The 16,675-nt window shown below is 49.1% G+C and overlaps 1 protein-coding gene across 6 annotated transcripts in view; it reads right to left on the bottom strand.

Moving 5' to 3' along the window:
- Positions 1–16,675, bottom strand: part of NTM (neurotrimin) — a 735,295-nt gene that overhangs the window by 661,836 nt on the left and 56,784 nt on the right. The window lies entirely within an intron of this gene.

Genomic DNA, 16,675 nt, shown 5'->3' with positions numbered 1-16,675 from the left:
ACTGCAGATAAAGGGACCTCAAGCTATACAGCCAAAGGCAGAGGTGTGGAGGGCATCGTGAGAATCTAGGCCTAGCCCCAGTGCCTGTCATGACTTCTGCCAGCTTCAAAATGTTGTTGTTGGAAAAATATTTATCCTGCTAATGAAGCAGAGACAGCGCCAGAGTCCCCCAAAGGTCAGAGCTGCGATTGCTGCAATCAGCTCCTTTCACAACACTCGATGAATGGGACGCTGATTGCAGACGCCAATCAGAGCACTCAATTTTGCCTGCCTATTTGGAAATTAAAATATAAAGGCACTTTCCCTAAGCAGTGCATTTATGGATGGTTTACATAACATATCTCATGTGGGCACCAGGCCAGACTGGGTGGTGGAGGGGGTTGGGACAGAGAAGCTGAATGACTTTAACTAGCTGCAAAGTAGCATACGCCCGCCCGGCTGCCCAGATGCTCAATCCGAAAGGGCTCCAAGCCACACCCCACGGATCCACATCCACCCACCCCCTGGCAAAGTTCAGGGATGCCTGGGTGCTGGGTTTTGGTTCGGGTCCCATCTCTGTGCCTAAAAACTGAATTGCTTCCAGTGGCTGCTAGCCAAACCCCAGGCTGCAGTTTTGATTCCATCTCCTGTTATTTTTAATTCTTATTGGTATTCCTCGGCGTCTTTGCATCGCACCCAAACACTAAGACAGTTGGACGATCAGCAGGCGAGAGGAGAAGTAAAAACAAACTAATCCAGCCCTGCAGAAGCCCAGATCCTCAAACCCACAGTTCACAGCTTCCAAAGCACTCGGGGAACGTGCCTGGCACAGAAGAAACCGCTTAGCCGTTGGACCGGCCCATCTGTAAGCTCTCCTGGTTTCCATTTAAATCATCAGAATTAGAGGGGTTCAGGGTACAGAGGCCAGGTGCAGACTTTAAACATCCCAAGGGCTGTTTGGATCTGGGGCCTCGGGCCCCATTTGCAGGATCCGGATCCACAGTTGGCAGCCAATCAGACCTACACTTTATCCAGCCCTTTCTTCAGACCTGAGGAATAGGATCAGAGATAGCGCACGTGCCTGCCAGCTCAGTGCCGCATTCAGATGGAAACTGCTGGGCTTGGCAGCTGCCTGTCAGAAATTCAGGTGGCAACAGGCAGGGGATCAGATCCAGGCTGCTTACAGGATTGTGTGGATTCAGACAGGAGCTCATCTGAAAGGCACCTGTGACAGCTGCCCTCTTGGCTGGCCCTCCAAGCTGTGAACTGGAGCTCCACAGAGAAAAGCATGAGCTAAAGGGTTTAGTTTCTCCTCTCAGAGCTATAACAAATTCTGGCGTGCATTAGCACAGGACGGGCCTCGAACTCATGCTGAGATGGTGGGTCTCAGCAGCTACATAGTAAAATGGTAGAGATAAAATCATAACCTTTCCCTTCTGGCCCAGACAAATATGAGGCAGCTTCCTTTTTTGGCGATCAGCATGGAAGGAGTAACGTAGCATTTGCAGATGGTTATCCACGGACATCCCTCACGATCACATGCTGGCAGTCGCAGCAAATAAAGGACTAGAGATCAAATATCACACAAGCACTTAGCAAAGGGTCTGTCTAGAAAATAAGATGTGCCCGGTACTGGAACCCATCAGTGTCAGATCTGAGCCCTGGCTGCCAGAAGGGGAATTTCTTGCATTGCACCCCTATGGAGCCAGGGGATGTTAGGAAAGCTGAGTCACAAACACTTGCCTGAGGTCATGCAGAGAATCTGCAGCCGAGTCAGGCATTGAAGCAGGGTCTCCTGCATCCATCTAGCTAAGCATCCCTCCATCTCATCCCTAGCTGTTCTCAATGGGGAAAAAAAAGGTGTGTCTACTGCAGTGAACCTCAAATGTACCCAGTTCTTGAATGGGTTTTGCACAGCCGTGCACTGCTGTGACTACGGTGCAATGTAAGGTCTGAAGCTGGTGTCAGCGTGCCTACGTGAACTTATGCCATGCCAAAATGCTAAATAAAATAGAGATCCTCCAGTACTATTGCCCAGTCCAGCACATTTTTAATCCCCACTTCAGTGTTGTTGAGCCAACCAGTACAGTCACTTTGAAAAATATCACACCCAACATACCCAACAAGCAACTTGTTGATGATTCTCCTGTTGGCCCAACTCCTACCAACACAGCTGGGTTGAGTCAGTCTGTGGAGCCCGAGTTAAGCAGGAATCTGGCAATTTTTGACTCCCTCTCAAACCAGATGGGCACTTGGAAACCTCTAGCTCACTTGGGGACCAAGACTGTCATTCAAGCTTGTGCTGGCATTTTCCAACCCCTAGTCAAGTCTCCAAGGAGGTCAAGTGCAAACACAGTACCTTTTTTGGAAAGTGAGAGAGAAAGCAAGAGAAAGAGAGAGAGAGAACTGGAGAGTGAGCATTGTCTTATTCATAGATTGTTAAGGGCTGGAAAGGACCTTGCAGATCATCGGGTCCAGCTCCCCCGCCACTCTTATTATTACTGAAAAGAAAGGATGTTGGTTTTGTTCCTGCCTTGACACTTTCTGCCCCAGGCCTTGCAAGTCACAGTTGCTCTCCAAGCCTTAGCTCCTCCTGCAAACAGGTTCAGTAAGGGTGATATATCTCCCTAGGCTGTTGAGAGGCAGACTGAACCTATGCCTGTAAAGTACCCTCGCACCCAAGAGGGAAAGGCGCTAGAGCAGCATCATGACTATGACCCGGGTGGTGCACCATGACTGCTAACCTTCAGCTGGAGGAGATGGCAGGAGCACTCTCCTAGGGCCCCTGATCCCTCCTTGCTGCGGGAGGTACAGATAGGAATGGGCACATTTGTTTCAGACGTGCTTCCAGCCCCCATACTTTTGAGGAAGCTCTTCTTCCCAGAGCAGTACAAATCACCCACCCATGAACCAGTGGGCAGTCCTCATAGGACATTGGTGCTGAGGCTACTCTGCTTCTCAGTGCTGGAGGAGGACACCGTGTGTGTATGACAGAAGGAAAGTGCTGACTGAAGTCAGAGTACAGTACGAATCGCGTCCTTGCCTGTCACCTGCCCACAGCTGCCTCCCGCCACACCTACGCAGTGCCCGAGCCTTAGGAAACGCCGAGGCATGTCGTGGAACAGAGTTGACATGACTTACGGGAAGAACAAGGCCCTGCTCCAGCCAAGAGATCCCCTGGGGGCTAGCTCGGAGACAGGAGCAGTCTTGTCACAACCAGAAACAATTGTGAATGATGGCCTGCAGCCCCCTTCCCCCACGGGTGACAATGGCTGCCTGTCATGGCCAGCCACAGAGGCCAGTTGTTGAGGCTGGTTACGACACCGCGATAACATCTGCCAGAGCCTGATAAGGCAGGGTGGGGAGAGGAAGCTGCTTTTACGGCTCTTAGGATGCGGCAGCCTGGGTTTCCATCAATGGACGGCTTTGTCTTTTTCTATTCAGTGTAACGACAACACTTCATACTGACATGCCCCGCGAATGCCCAGGGAATCAAAGCAAAGGCGGGGAGCTATTGTGGCCTCTCTGGCCTGTTTAGCCACTATTCGGGGCCCTAAAAGCATGTTCCTATGAAAGGAGAGATGGATGGGATGAGTCATGTGCACGTTCTTGGTGCAGCCTCTCGTCTTTACAAAGAGCGCACACGCACTCCCAGAGCGCAGCGGCACCAACGGCAGGCAATCTCCTGGCTCTGCCTCTCCAGGCCGTTTTGTACCCAAGGGGCTGCGTTGCTCTGCTGCCCCTCCAAAACCATGCTCGTGACTGCCTCCCTCACTACCTACTGACTCGCAGTCTCTAATTCATGTGCTGTTAGCACACAGTCTCCTACCCCCTGCATTTTTTTCGCCAGTCCCAGGGAAACTCCTCTAGTGACATGGCTTGGACTAGTTTAGGATTAACCATGCAACTCACTGCCTTGGGCAGTAGCTTTCCAGTATTTCTAGCTATCACAGCCTGAAGGGGTGTTTAATTGTTCCTTTTATTAAGCCTGAACAAAGACTGCTTAGTGCCTTCATCAACTTGAACTATGTCTGAGATTATCTATGGTTCAAAGACCCAACTCCTGCCGACATCTTCCAGCCTAGCACTATCATTACCTTCAATTTGTAGATGGGGAAACTGAGGCATGGAAAAAGGAACAGACTTGCTTCAGTTAGCACTGAGTCAGTAGCTGAACTAGGAATTAAACCTGCTGATTCCCTAAACATTAGTAACAACTCAGGCTTTTGATTTTCCTTTATTTGCCACAGCTTTCCTCACCTCAGACCTCTGGGGCTAAGAGGAGCAGTGCAATGGCTGCCTTACAAAACAATACCCTTGCACACACAAAACCTGCACCCGTGTGTGACATTTCCACATGTATCTGAGCATGTAATCAAAGGGCCCCTTTTGTACACAAGACCCTGATCCCGTGGGCACGCATGCACGCCATTACACATCTGCCCATCAGATGCACATCCCTTTCTTTTGAGTACAAAAACACGGGGTGGTGATGACAGGAGGAGAAAGAGAGATCACCCTGCTTTCTTCCACGCAGCTCTGTTCTTCCATGCAGCCTCCCTGTTCTGTTCAACAGCTATTGTTAGAAGTCTGGTTATGCAACACCTTGTAGAAAGCTCCTATTTAAAGCCCTGCTTTGGTGACAGCACATGACACAGACATTTCAGTCCCTCGTGTGAACAAGCCTAATGCATTTCTGCTCATTCATTCCCTTTACTTAAAGTCTACACTAGTACACATCTGCGCCTTGAACCTCCCTCTGGATGTCAGCCCCACTTGCAAGGTTGTGTCCTCTACTGGAACCTTAATTATTGGCTAACCGAGCCCAGCCAATCTCTTAATTTATCCTGCCTATTTAGTAATCAATATGCAAGGCATTCGAGGCAGGCCGGTGGTGGTGAACTGCAATACAAGCCTCAGTGGCACTTCCCAAAGCTGAATGGAGGACTTATCCTTGTGTTTTTGGTGTTCTGCCTGGAACACTTCACTTTGGTCCGGAAAGGCTCAGGTTATGCCACTGTTTCTTCACTTTAGGAGGAGCCACTTCATTTGGCAGTGAAATTCAGCCCCCTCTGGGGAGGAGAGCGGCAGCTGCTTAAAAGTGCACAGAAATGCTATCTGGCTGCCAAAGAGAGAATTGAAAAATTATCTCTGGCTCTGAAGTGGCTTGAGCCATTTCAGAGCTGGATATAAAGAGGCAATGTTTTCCCTAGCTTAAACCATGGCTCCTACAGCTTGACTAATCATCCAGATTGTGACCAGGACACCAGGGCCAATGCCACTGCTCTTGCAGTGACCAAGTGTTGATGTTCTCTCCCATGCAGATGATGCCGTGACCAGGAGTCCTCTGCTTTCTGATGGCAAACGGGTGGAACAGATTGCAAAGGAAGAGCACCATGTTATACAGACAGTGGCAGCATCTCCCCAAAGCAAAGCACCTCTTCAACCTATACCGCATTACTGGCTGAGCATTGAGCAGGAGAGTTCATTGCATGCTGACCCCCTGGCCGCATCTCACTCATTACCTGGGCTAATGATTCAAATTGTTGGCTAAGGTGGAAGAGCTACAGAAACACTGCTGCCTCTGCTGTAGCCATGACTTGCCTGGCAGGTCATCCATCCAGGTGCCGATTAGGTTTCACCCCGTTTTGCTTGCAAGGGTTGAACAGGCCTCCAAAATCACAACACTCTGCCAAGAGGATGCAAGTAGGTAGAGTATTACCACCATGGGCACCTCCACTGCTCCTGTAGAAACCCCTGGTTGTCCCTTCCCATAGGACTGGTGGGACTTTAAACCTCCCAGGACAGTAGCACTGGCTCTGAACAAGAGCCCATGGGTTTCTAAAATGGAAGGATGGTGAGGGACTCTCACCCCGGAAAGCAAGTTCCTACCCACTGTGAAATCAGGGGGAAATCTGGCATTGATTTCAGTGGGGTCGGGATTTGCCCTGCGACTGGTATTTACATACGTGCATGTTCCTGTTCGCCCTGGGTGAGTGCGAGGGCAAGCATCCCTTGCCTGAGGCCGTCTCTGTGTGTGCAGATACCAGCCAGGCCTAGAAGAAAAACCCTTCCTCTGGCATTCATCGTTTTAATTAGTGGAGCTCTGCCCTGAATCTCAATGGGAGATTAAACCATAAAAAGAGCCATGTGGAATAGCACAAGTGTCTCTTCTCACTTCAGAACCGCACAGAGCTGTCTGCGAAATTATTAGTAATATTATGTGTCCCATTTTCAGCTCAACATGCACGTCCTCCGAGCTCATGCTGTAGCAACAAGAAATCCACCGGCTGGGAATGTTTCAAATGTGCAGCAGTGACATTCAAGCAAGCCGACATTTTAGGCTCCAGCGTCCTGCAGCTCTGTGGGATTGCAGGAGTTGGCTTTTCACCCTGCTCTCTCTCACGTATCCTCCCAGAGAACCCAGGAACCAGAGGCAGGGAGGGTGGGAGGAGAGCATGGCTTCAGGACATCTTTGCCCTCCTGACATTCAGAATTGCCAATAGCAGGGATTAAAATATATATATTATGAATCACTGGCTCAAAAGAAAAAAAAAATCACCAGATTGTCTTAAAATTGTGACTTTTTTTTTTTTTAATGCTAAAGCTGTGTTCTTTCTTGCTTTTCTTTTTGACCCTCTAAGCTATTCCCTGCAAGAGGGTAGGCTAAACACTTATTTTTGTAGTAAAAGCCTAATTGTCCTGTGTTCACATGGTATCAGAACCTGCGAGTACAGGGCGCTTGTACACGTGACGGGGGTTTAGTTCTCAGGGTTTTATTCTATGCCCTCTAAATTGAAATGGTGGTTTTTTAATTGAAACACACCATTTCATTTTTTCCGTCAAGTTACAGCAAGAGGCCTGAATCATTTTTTAATTTTTTTTTTGAGCCGGAGCCTGCCTGTGGCCGGGGTTGAGCTGCCAGCGGGCTGAATGGTCCCTGAGCTGGGGTGGGGCCCCGTCCTTCCCTCTACAGTGGTGCCCTCCCTGGGGCTGCCCAAGTGGATGGCTAGCAGGAGGTTGGAGGTAGCACCCAGCCTGATCCAACTGTTCCCTAAGCTTATCTGGGGAGTAGCACCCGGCGGGCTTCCAGCATGCGGGCACAGGGAACAATTGGACCAGGCAGCCTCGGGGGGCACTACCACTGTGGAAGAAAGAACTAGGGTCCCCCACAACTCAGGGGCTGCTTGGCCCACAGGCAGCTTACCCCCACCAGCCACAGGAGAGGTGGGCAGGCTCCACCAAAAAAGGAAAAAAGGATCAGGCCCCTCCCCACTTCTGCCTTTGGTGGGCACCTGCCGAAAGCAGAAGTAGTGAGGGGCCCAATGCTTTTATTCTGCGGAGCCGCTCCCCTCTCTCCCAGAATAAAAGCATTGGGCCCCTCACCACTTCTGCTTTCAGTAGGTGCCTACCAAAGGCAGAAGTGGCAAGGGGCCTGATCCTCTTTTCCTTTTTTTGGTGGAGCCTGCCCACCTCTCCTGTGGCTGGTGGGGGTAAGCTGCCTGTGGGCCAGCTGCAATGCATTGTTGCAAACTAAACTACATCTGGATGTAGTTTAGTTCGCAACAATCCTAACTCATCTAAAACCCCCCAAACTAGTGCACGTGTCATGTGTGTGACACCATTAGGTCACACAAATGACATGTTCATCATGTGTACATCGTGATGGCCGGCATGTGTAGAAGCACCCATAAGGACTACACCAAACCCCATGGGACTCGCTATTGCAGCACCATATTCTGGGCTATGCAGGAGCCTGCCTGGCCCGTCCCTGGCATGAACAAGAATGACTTTAGAGCTTCTTCCACTGCAGCTGCACGTCCCAGGTTGTCTACGGGCCCCAGAAAAGAAAGAATACCTGCAGCATGAGGCACAGAGCCACACACCCCAATTCCTCCCCTGTACCAGAAGCAACAAGGCAGAGGTACAGCTTTTTACCTTTGCTCTACACCATCTGAGAGCACCCTCTGAACAAGCATACCATTTCCCTTCACTGTTTATACTGCTGGGCTATGGAGTAATTAAGTATTGGGTTCCCACTATCTATGAGAGCATCTACACTGCCCTTGTGCCAGGCTCGGAAGAACCACGCTCTGTCCTATTCTTCTAACCCCACATGCTCCAGTTCCCAGAAATAAGGCAATGCCATCACCATACAGCGGTGCCAAGTGCCTTACCAGAGCTACTCTCAGTCTCTGTGCAGACATGCCCTAGCATCCATGAAATCAGTGAGTCCATCACCTTAACATCTAGTTGTCGGGTATAAGGCCCATAAACTGCACCAAAGCTTGTCCACAGTGGGAGACTCCCTCCACTAAACTACTTCATTACTAAGAATGTATGAGCATAGTAGTGTGCTTGTTGTATGGGAGCGACCCTTGGTATCTTGAAAAGTGGCTGTATAATACTACACCATTGCTTTTCCAACAACACTGTCTGGCATTTGGTCCCTACCGCCAAACAGAAGTTCCTGAAGCAAAGATCATCTTAGCTGCATGTTGCTCTGTTCTGAGTTATAGGCTGTGAACACTTTCACCTTCTCAAAGCATTCGGATCTGACACCTGGAAGCATCACCTCAGCCTGACACCAGGCCAAAATCCATCCTGAAGGTTAAACATAAACAGGCAAAGTTTTTTGAGGATCAACAAAAGTTAAAGCTTCAGTGGGTATTTCATGGCCTCAGCACTTTATGGAGTTCAGCTGGCACCTGAGATAGCTCAGCTGCTATGAGGAAGACTGCAGTCCCTAGGGCTCAGGATCCTATCCCTGCCTCTGCCACTGGCCTGCTTTGTAATATTGGGCAAGTCACCTCACCTTCCCGGGACTCAGTTTCCCTACTTGTAAAATGAAGGTAATGAAACTGGCTTCTTTTGCAAAGCACTTTGAGATTTAGGGAGGCAAGGAATACAAGAAGTAGGTAATGGTGGTGATGATGATGATGATGCAACATGCACTGGAAGTAAACACATTTTTTATGAAATCCTGTTTTGTCAGATTTCCAGCCCAAGTTCTAGACCCAAGTATTTCAGATACAACTCAATGGGCTTCAAAGTATCCAGACATTTAAACAACTTGACTCTTTTTTGCTTATCCCTCAATGTGCAATGTAACAGCCCCAGCTGCAATAACAATGCAACACCGTCCACACTGCGCTCTTGCAATGTTGGAATACAACCCAGCAATTTTGATTCCTCCAACAAATGCCCCAGCCTAAAGGAAAATCTGCATTAGCTGGCTGCAGTAGTAGGGCTTTTATTCTCACTGTTGGCAGCATGACTGACCTAAACATACCCCACATTACAGCAATACTTATGGGAGTTGCTGCACAGATAAACAGCCCAGAGAGAAGTCAAATGGGAAGAGGGATTCTGTGAGAGTAATAAGGAAACCTGTTGAGTTTTTAACTGCAGAGTTGCACTACAAATCAGCTCTGGAGGATCCTGGACTTTCCAGACAGGCCTGGGGCCAATGCCATGCTTGTCCCCAGATTAGGACTGTGCTGGATTTATCTCAGTAGTATGGAAGTTTCTGAACAACTCAGAATGAGATGTGAGACAGGAGTCCATCACAAGCACCCAACAGATGCATTGAATGCATAGGCTTCTCAAGGGTCAGATTTGTGGTGGCTTTAGGGGACCTGATGGTGGAGGTATTGAAGGGAGAGGTTAAGTGAAGATGAATTTCTGTGGGTCCGAGAGGGAAGCGCCTGGTTGCTCTTGTTTTCATGCTCTCAGGCGCATGGTGCATTTGGAGGAGACAGGGATCTGAGACTGGTATTGCCAATGCTCTGGTGAGAATTCCCTCTGCCTCCCCCAAATGCAACGTCCCTGCTCAGACCCCCAAATACACGGGACAGCCTGGGGCCCCGGGCACAAAGAATCCATCCAAGCGCTCCAAAAACAGTCAAGCAAGCAGACCATACACTACAGAGCACCTTATCTCCCACCGCACGGAAGAGAACCGCTCCCTGACTGCCCTGCACCCAGACCTGGCAGTCTGTGTAGAGCTGAAGCTCCTGATCCTCAGCCTCCAGATCCCAGACCGTCACTTGCTCTGCACAAATAAATCCCACTGCCCAAGTATTCAGCCATTAAAAACAAGATTATTTAAGCAGGTCATGGCTAGAGAGGCCTGGGGCTGTATATAAATAACAGAAGCAAGCTGGCCCACCTTCTTCCTGAAATGCAGCCCCATTAAGCTGCAGGAAGGAGTGTTGCTTCAACTTGCTTGTACATTCACAGGCAATGGCAGTGGATGCTCTTGCATCGTCTCATAAATATTTAACAGAGAGCACTTTGTAAAGAAGAATGTTATTAAGGCCCGTGCAGTCTGGCTCCAAATGTGGCCATACATCAGATATTGCTAGTCTGGTATGTATAACCCTCTCTGAGCAGCAGGTGGCAACTTAGCTTCTTTCGGTCCGAAACCCCCCCAAACCCTACTATGTCTCAGAGCCTTTGTGGGGGTGTGGGAGATGTTTGAGGGATATCCCACCAATAGATCAGACCCTCACAGTCTCCTCATGCAGCAGTTCAGCTACCCAAGAGGTGAGGGCTGGTGGGGAAGAGAAAGGCTAAAAACCAATAAAGCAGAATGTAGTAGAGGAAAAGCAATTCTTGGCAGCAATGTTTAGCATAAACACTAGGCTTCCCCCCGCCCCTTTCCTGCAATAGCAAATTAATCTTTTTATTGCTGCTGAAGATGCACAACTAATATTTATTCCAACACTTCATGCTTTATTGTGATACTTTCGGCTTGTTTGGTGGGTGGTTTTTCTTGGCTTAATGGTTTCATTTGCCACATCATCATTCTGACAGCCCTGGAGGCAGAGCTGAGAGCAAGCCTCACCAGCTCCACTCCCATCCAAGGGCAAGAACCAGCCTCTTTTTTGACCCACAAGCAGCAGAGATGTGTCAGGAACAGACCTGCCTCTTGTTTTCATGCAAATCTTAATGCTCCTGAAAGATGCTGGATGAAAGCCCTGGAGGCAGAAGGCCCAAGCTCCCTGGGGATGTGGAAGCTACACGCTAATGAGTAGATCTTAGAGAGCCTGGCATGGTGCAAGCTGTGTGCTGTGGTGCCGGGCAAAATGGGGAGGCAGCACCATGTTAGACTGGCCTCTTCCCATAGAACCGAAGGCTACAGGCACCCTCCTGATTACACCCGTAAGAGATACAGCAAAGGCAGCAGGAGGATGCGCTTTGACTGCACTGGACCCGATGCAAGCCCAGCAAAATCAGCAAGTCTGCCTAGTGACTGTAGTGGGCTTTAGATCAGGTCCAGACTGCCCTGCTAAGGGGTCTTGTCCCCAAGCGTGAGGAACTGTCCCTAGATGGAGCCTACATCTCCAAAACCCATTCAACCCAGTGCAGTTCAGTGGCCAGTTAACTCCTAGTTGCTATTAGCGTGTCTGTAATATTGACCCCCTCCAAGGAAGAATTTGATCAACTCCCCCCACATCATTCCTCACTTGCCACAACCCCCCTCCTGGGCACTGCCAACAGAGCACAATGTTTTGGGGTTACAGAGGATTCTGCCATATCTCATTATCTCTCAAGACCAGTCCCTTGCTCAAGACCACCCAATGCTCTAGTGGCACAAACCACTCTCCCAGACGCCCCTTCCCCTCTAAGCTACAGAGCTCTCAGCGGGCACCTGCTCCTTTCTTCCAAAGAGTCGGCTATTTCCTTTGTGAAGCTTCCACAACCTGGTCAGTAAGTTCTCACTGCATAGCTGGGACCGGTTACGGCTAATGTTGCCCATTGACCATCTGAGCAGCCACAAAATTAAGTGTAGTTAGAACAGAAACTGGCCTATTAAGCCACTTAACAATATGGTAGTAAATAGAGAAGCCCATGAGTTTCTAATTTAGTTGAAAAATATTGAGGATGCTTTTCTTTCCTAATTAGCACAAGTGAAGTCTGGGGAGTGGATGGAAAGGGCCAGGGTACCCATGGGCCTGCGTGGGTGGAGGGGAAAGTTGGCTTATAACCTGCAGTGCCAAGAGCTGCTGGCTGGCTGGCAGACCCATTGCATGTCTGCTATCGCAGGATGCCTTGCACAACTGGGGTTGATGCAAGCCCAGTGCGAGGCAGTGCCAGGGTGCTCCTGGACTCCCTGGAAGCTGAAATGCTCCCACAGGATGCCAAACACAATCCAAAGGGAGAAGCAATTTGATTCCCTTTTTAGGCCATAGGAGTCAGAAGCAGGGCAGACTGGCTGGCTTTTAGGATTGATGCTAGGATGTATCCTCCTTATAACTGCCAGCTCCATAGGGACTAAACGTCATTCAGTGAGAAGGCTGCTTGGTGCCCTCCTGCCATGATTTGGCAGGGCTCAGTGCAGCTGCAAGAAGGAAGCTGCCATAGCACAAAAATGGTACCCTGGTCAGCAGCTTCAGGGGGGCACCCAGCTTGGCATGAGCCCCAGAACCTGGTCCCTGCAGCTGCAGATGTGCACCCATCCCACCACCTCTTCAACACAGGGCTCTGAAAGGCACCCTCCTTGCAACAGCTACAACTCCATCTCCAGTGGTGTCAGAGCAGCCCCACTCCAGAACGAACTTCATTTAATCTGCGTGCGCGCGCGTGCGCGTACGAGTTTAATTCCCTGCGCTGGCACTTCTCTCCTCTATCACTTTTCACAGACTGTCAGTCCTGAAATCCTTTACAGTGCAGCCACATGCCATACCTACTTAGGAAGTCCGCCAGGCAGAGCAGTCATTAGGCACTTTCTGTGTCCTACATGCAGCTGTGCACATTCATGCTAGTGAGACTTAATCAGGCAGTGTATCAGCTGCAAGCGGAGCGCGGAGGTAAGCGGGGATGTCGCCAATCGCTCCCCTGCCTTGAGAGCTTGCAGGTTGTTCGGTTCTTCTTTTTTTTTTTTTTTTTAATTTAAAAAGTTCCATTTGCTTTTTTCTGCTCGAAGAGCTCCAGGCAGCCGAGCAGAGCATCCTCATTCCCTCCGCTCCCACTAATGGCCTCTCCCAAGGAAACTCACCTCTTCCACAACCTCAGCTGCCTGATGCACAGGCTTCGTTCACCTTTCTCCGCAGCATCTGGTGCTAGCCACCGTCAGAGATGAGTGACGGCATGTGTCGCTGCTCTTTTCCAGTCCAGGTCTACACAGATTTGTAAAGGTTTTTAGGTGCCTAAATTGGCAGATAGGCGCTTAGTGGGATTTTCCAGCATCTGAGCCAGTTGAGTGTCTTGACCTGGGTAGACCAGCTCCCAAGAGGCTCATCTGCATGTGTAGGCACCCACAGGCTTATACTGAGTTATTCCCTGAGGCTGTGGTGCAGAGGTGGCATAAGGTTTGTGACCTCCTTTCCATTTTTCTTTAACTCCCTAAATCCAGTGTTTCTTCCCATACTTTGAGCAGCAGCTGTTCTGGGCCAAAAAGTATCAGCAGCTTCCTTGGACTCAGGCAAGATCTCTCTGTGTGCTAGACACAGAGGGACTTAGCACCAGGATGCCCCCTTGGGACTGCAAGCATTGACCAAATTGGCTGCTACTAGCCCTGTGGGGCTGTTGGACCTGCTCATAGAGGCTTTTAAAACTGGTCTGTATCCTGCGACTCATGCATCAGCATCTCTGCACTTAAAAATGGTGGCAGGGGTACTTGAACTAACATTCATTGAATGAGCTTTAGCTCAAGCACCCCACCTCCATTTTTAAGTGCAGGGATACTGATTCATGAGACGCAAGGGCACTTTAATTAGAAAGGCTCTTGGAGCTGCTCTAATTAAAGTGGCGCCCCCTACAGCCCTGAAGCATGTGTAAAAGTGTCCCCAGCTCCTTCCAGACACAGGATTAGAGGCAGATCCACAATGGTATTTTGCAGCCCAGCATCTGTTGAAAGCAAAAGGAGCTAAGCACTTAACGTAAGTGAAGAGCCTAAATACCTTTGTGTGAATCAGCCTCAGTCTTGTAAGACAAGCAGCAGAGCCTCCTGCTTTTAGGAGGCCAGGACACTCTGATCTTTCTTCTGGTGTCTTGTGCCCATCATATCCACTCTTTTCCATCCATTGGTTTTCTGAAAGGCCTGGAAGTTAATACTTCTAATTTTCCCATCGCTTCTGCTCAGGCCACGTGCGGTTTGCTTTCCAGTCATCTGCGCCACTGAGAGGTTACAGGTCTAGTCCCTGCTGACAACCCCCTTGTGGAGGAGGGTTTCCCAGGTGATTCACATCCAATGTTACCAACATTGCTCTACGTGTTTCACTTCCCCTGGGGCTTCCTGATCTCATATTTTTTTAAGCTTGCTGTGGCCAGGACCGGGCCCTCTTTTCTGTTTGGAGAGTGTCTAGTCTGTTGTGGATGCTCCTTCAAGAAGCAGTGACACCTACACCTTGCATCACCAGTAAAACTCAGAGCACTTGACAGAGGAGGTCAAGATGATTATCCTCATTTTACAAATGGAGAAACGGAGGCAAGCAAAGAAGAAAAGACTTGCCCAACGTTGCCCAACAAGATGGGTGGGGACTGCAGACAGACTGGAATCCAGATCTCGAGCCCCTGTATGTCACTGGACAAAAGGCCTAATCCCAAAACACCAGAAGTCATGGGAAAACACTTCCAACAACTTCAAAGGACTTAAGGACTACAATGCAAAAACAATGTCGGTAGCAAATGCGCCCCCACCTCCATGCTTTTGCATGGCCCTTAACTAAATTATTGTCAAATGCCCTAAGGGGAGGTGTTGGATTCCAGTCAGTCAACAGGGTTAGACTCCTGTCACATCTGCTTTGGTCAGGGGTCAACGAGTACAGGTCACGTCAAGCCCCCTCATTGTAGGTGGTCTGTGCACATGTCAGGAAATGATCAGGGATGCTGCTCCTAATGACTTCATTAGTTATAATAAAGAGGCCACAGACTCCTGACCTTAGTAACAGAGACTCTTTGGGGTTTATTGTTCACAAACACTAAACACTAACACCTTATGTCTGGCACAGTGCCAGCAAGATTTATTTGCAAGACAAGGCACCAACATAAAATATGGCCCCTATCACACAACAAAGTATTTAGGGTTCCCAGGCCCCCTTATAGTCACCGATCAAAACGACTTATGTTACAACTTATACCTCCAACCACTGCAAACCCACCAAATTCACGGCAGGAGCGGGATGTGCAGCAGCTCCCTGAATCTTGCAGGTTCCTGTGTGCGCCCCCCACTCCTGATCAGCGGGGAGGCAAAAACCGTTGTTTTAAACATGGTCCGTTTTTGCCTCCCAGCCGGTCAGCAACAAACCGCATGGCTGGCAGGGCCCCTTGGACAATCAGTGGCGAGTGGCAAAACCAGTGCCATATTTAAAACTGCGGTTTTTGCCTCCCCATCAATCAGGAACGAACGGTGAGCAAGCAAGCAATCAGTGGTGGAGGGCGCACACGCAGGGGAACCTGCAAGACTAAAGGAGGTGCTGCACACCCCACTCCCGCCATGAATTTGGCAGGTCCCTGCCAATCACTAAACGTTTAGATTACGTCATGCATATCTGATTTCCACCAGACTTTGCGACTCCCCCACAGTGGGAGTGTCCTGGTAAATAGTGTCCTGGTTACCAGTGTCCTGGTAAATAGGGGTCCTATTTACCAGGACACTGAGCAGTCTTTTGGTGTCTCAAACCCATCATAATCATTGTTTTTCATCTGTTCGCCTTTTGAGGTGCGGAGAAATTAATACTTCTAATTTTCCCAGCACTTCCACTTAGGCCATGTATGATCTGCTTTCCAGGCCTATGGCTCAAGCTGCTGCTGAGACCGACTCTGGATCATGCTCGGCTTCTGTCTGATTTCTACAGGCACTGATCAATGGCTGCACCAGAGAGCCTTACGGGGGGCAGGCGGGAGTTGCTATTTGACCATGGCAAAGTCAAGAAAAAATTCTCTCAAAACATCGTACAGTTTTAAATGTTCTAAATGAAGAAATTGCTTAATCTATCTTGGGGGTTGTAGCTATTATATAAACTGCAGTAAACAAGTCTTCAAATCCAGCTACTAAGGATTCGACTGACATACAGGAGCCTTGGCTAAATTGACAAGTTGTCTCTGTTGCCCTTGAAACTCAATTTGCTGTTGCTCACCTCATTTCAAATTAGCACAGAAGCCTCACAATCCAATGCTACTCTTCAGGGGCCTGGTTACACAAGTTCCTTGACACCACATAGCCGGCACCAACTCAGAGCCTGGCCAGGGTTGCAGGTAGACATTGTGTAGGCACTGAATGGATTAACCTGCACCTACCAGAAGGTGCCTTGCTTAGTATAACATCCATTTCTGTGCAGAAAGTCAATGCAAAGTCTATGCAGCATTTGCACGTGATCTTGGAGGAGCTCTCAGAATATACAAAATCCACAACCAGTATGATAACACTTTGCTGGCTGGACCCGATGATCTTCCCAGGTCCCTTCCAGCCTGACAATCTATGAATCTATGAATAAACATGGGCTTTCTTACCTGAAATGATCTCCAAAATGTTCAGAGTCATTTTTAGTTGAAAACAGGATTGTTTTTACTGTTGTTATAGTAATAAACTAAGATGTTAGACTAGAGATGTTCAGAATTCTTTGAAAATTCAGGATTTTTGGCAAAACTAGTTCTAAAATTGCAAAGTTTTCCTGAAAGGAAATCACTCTCTCTCTGTAGATTTAATCGGGACTTCTCGGAAGCTGAAATTTCATCTGGATTCATCCAT

This window comes from Alligator mississippiensis, chromosome 16, assembly GCF_030867095.1.
Source record: "Alligator mississippiensis isolate rAllMis1 chromosome 16, rAllMis1, whole genome shotgun sequence".
Taxonomy (NCBI): Eukaryota; Metazoa; Chordata; order Crocodylia; family Alligatoridae; genus Alligator; species Alligator mississippiensis.
This window is presented reverse-complemented; position numbering and strand designations above follow the sequence as displayed.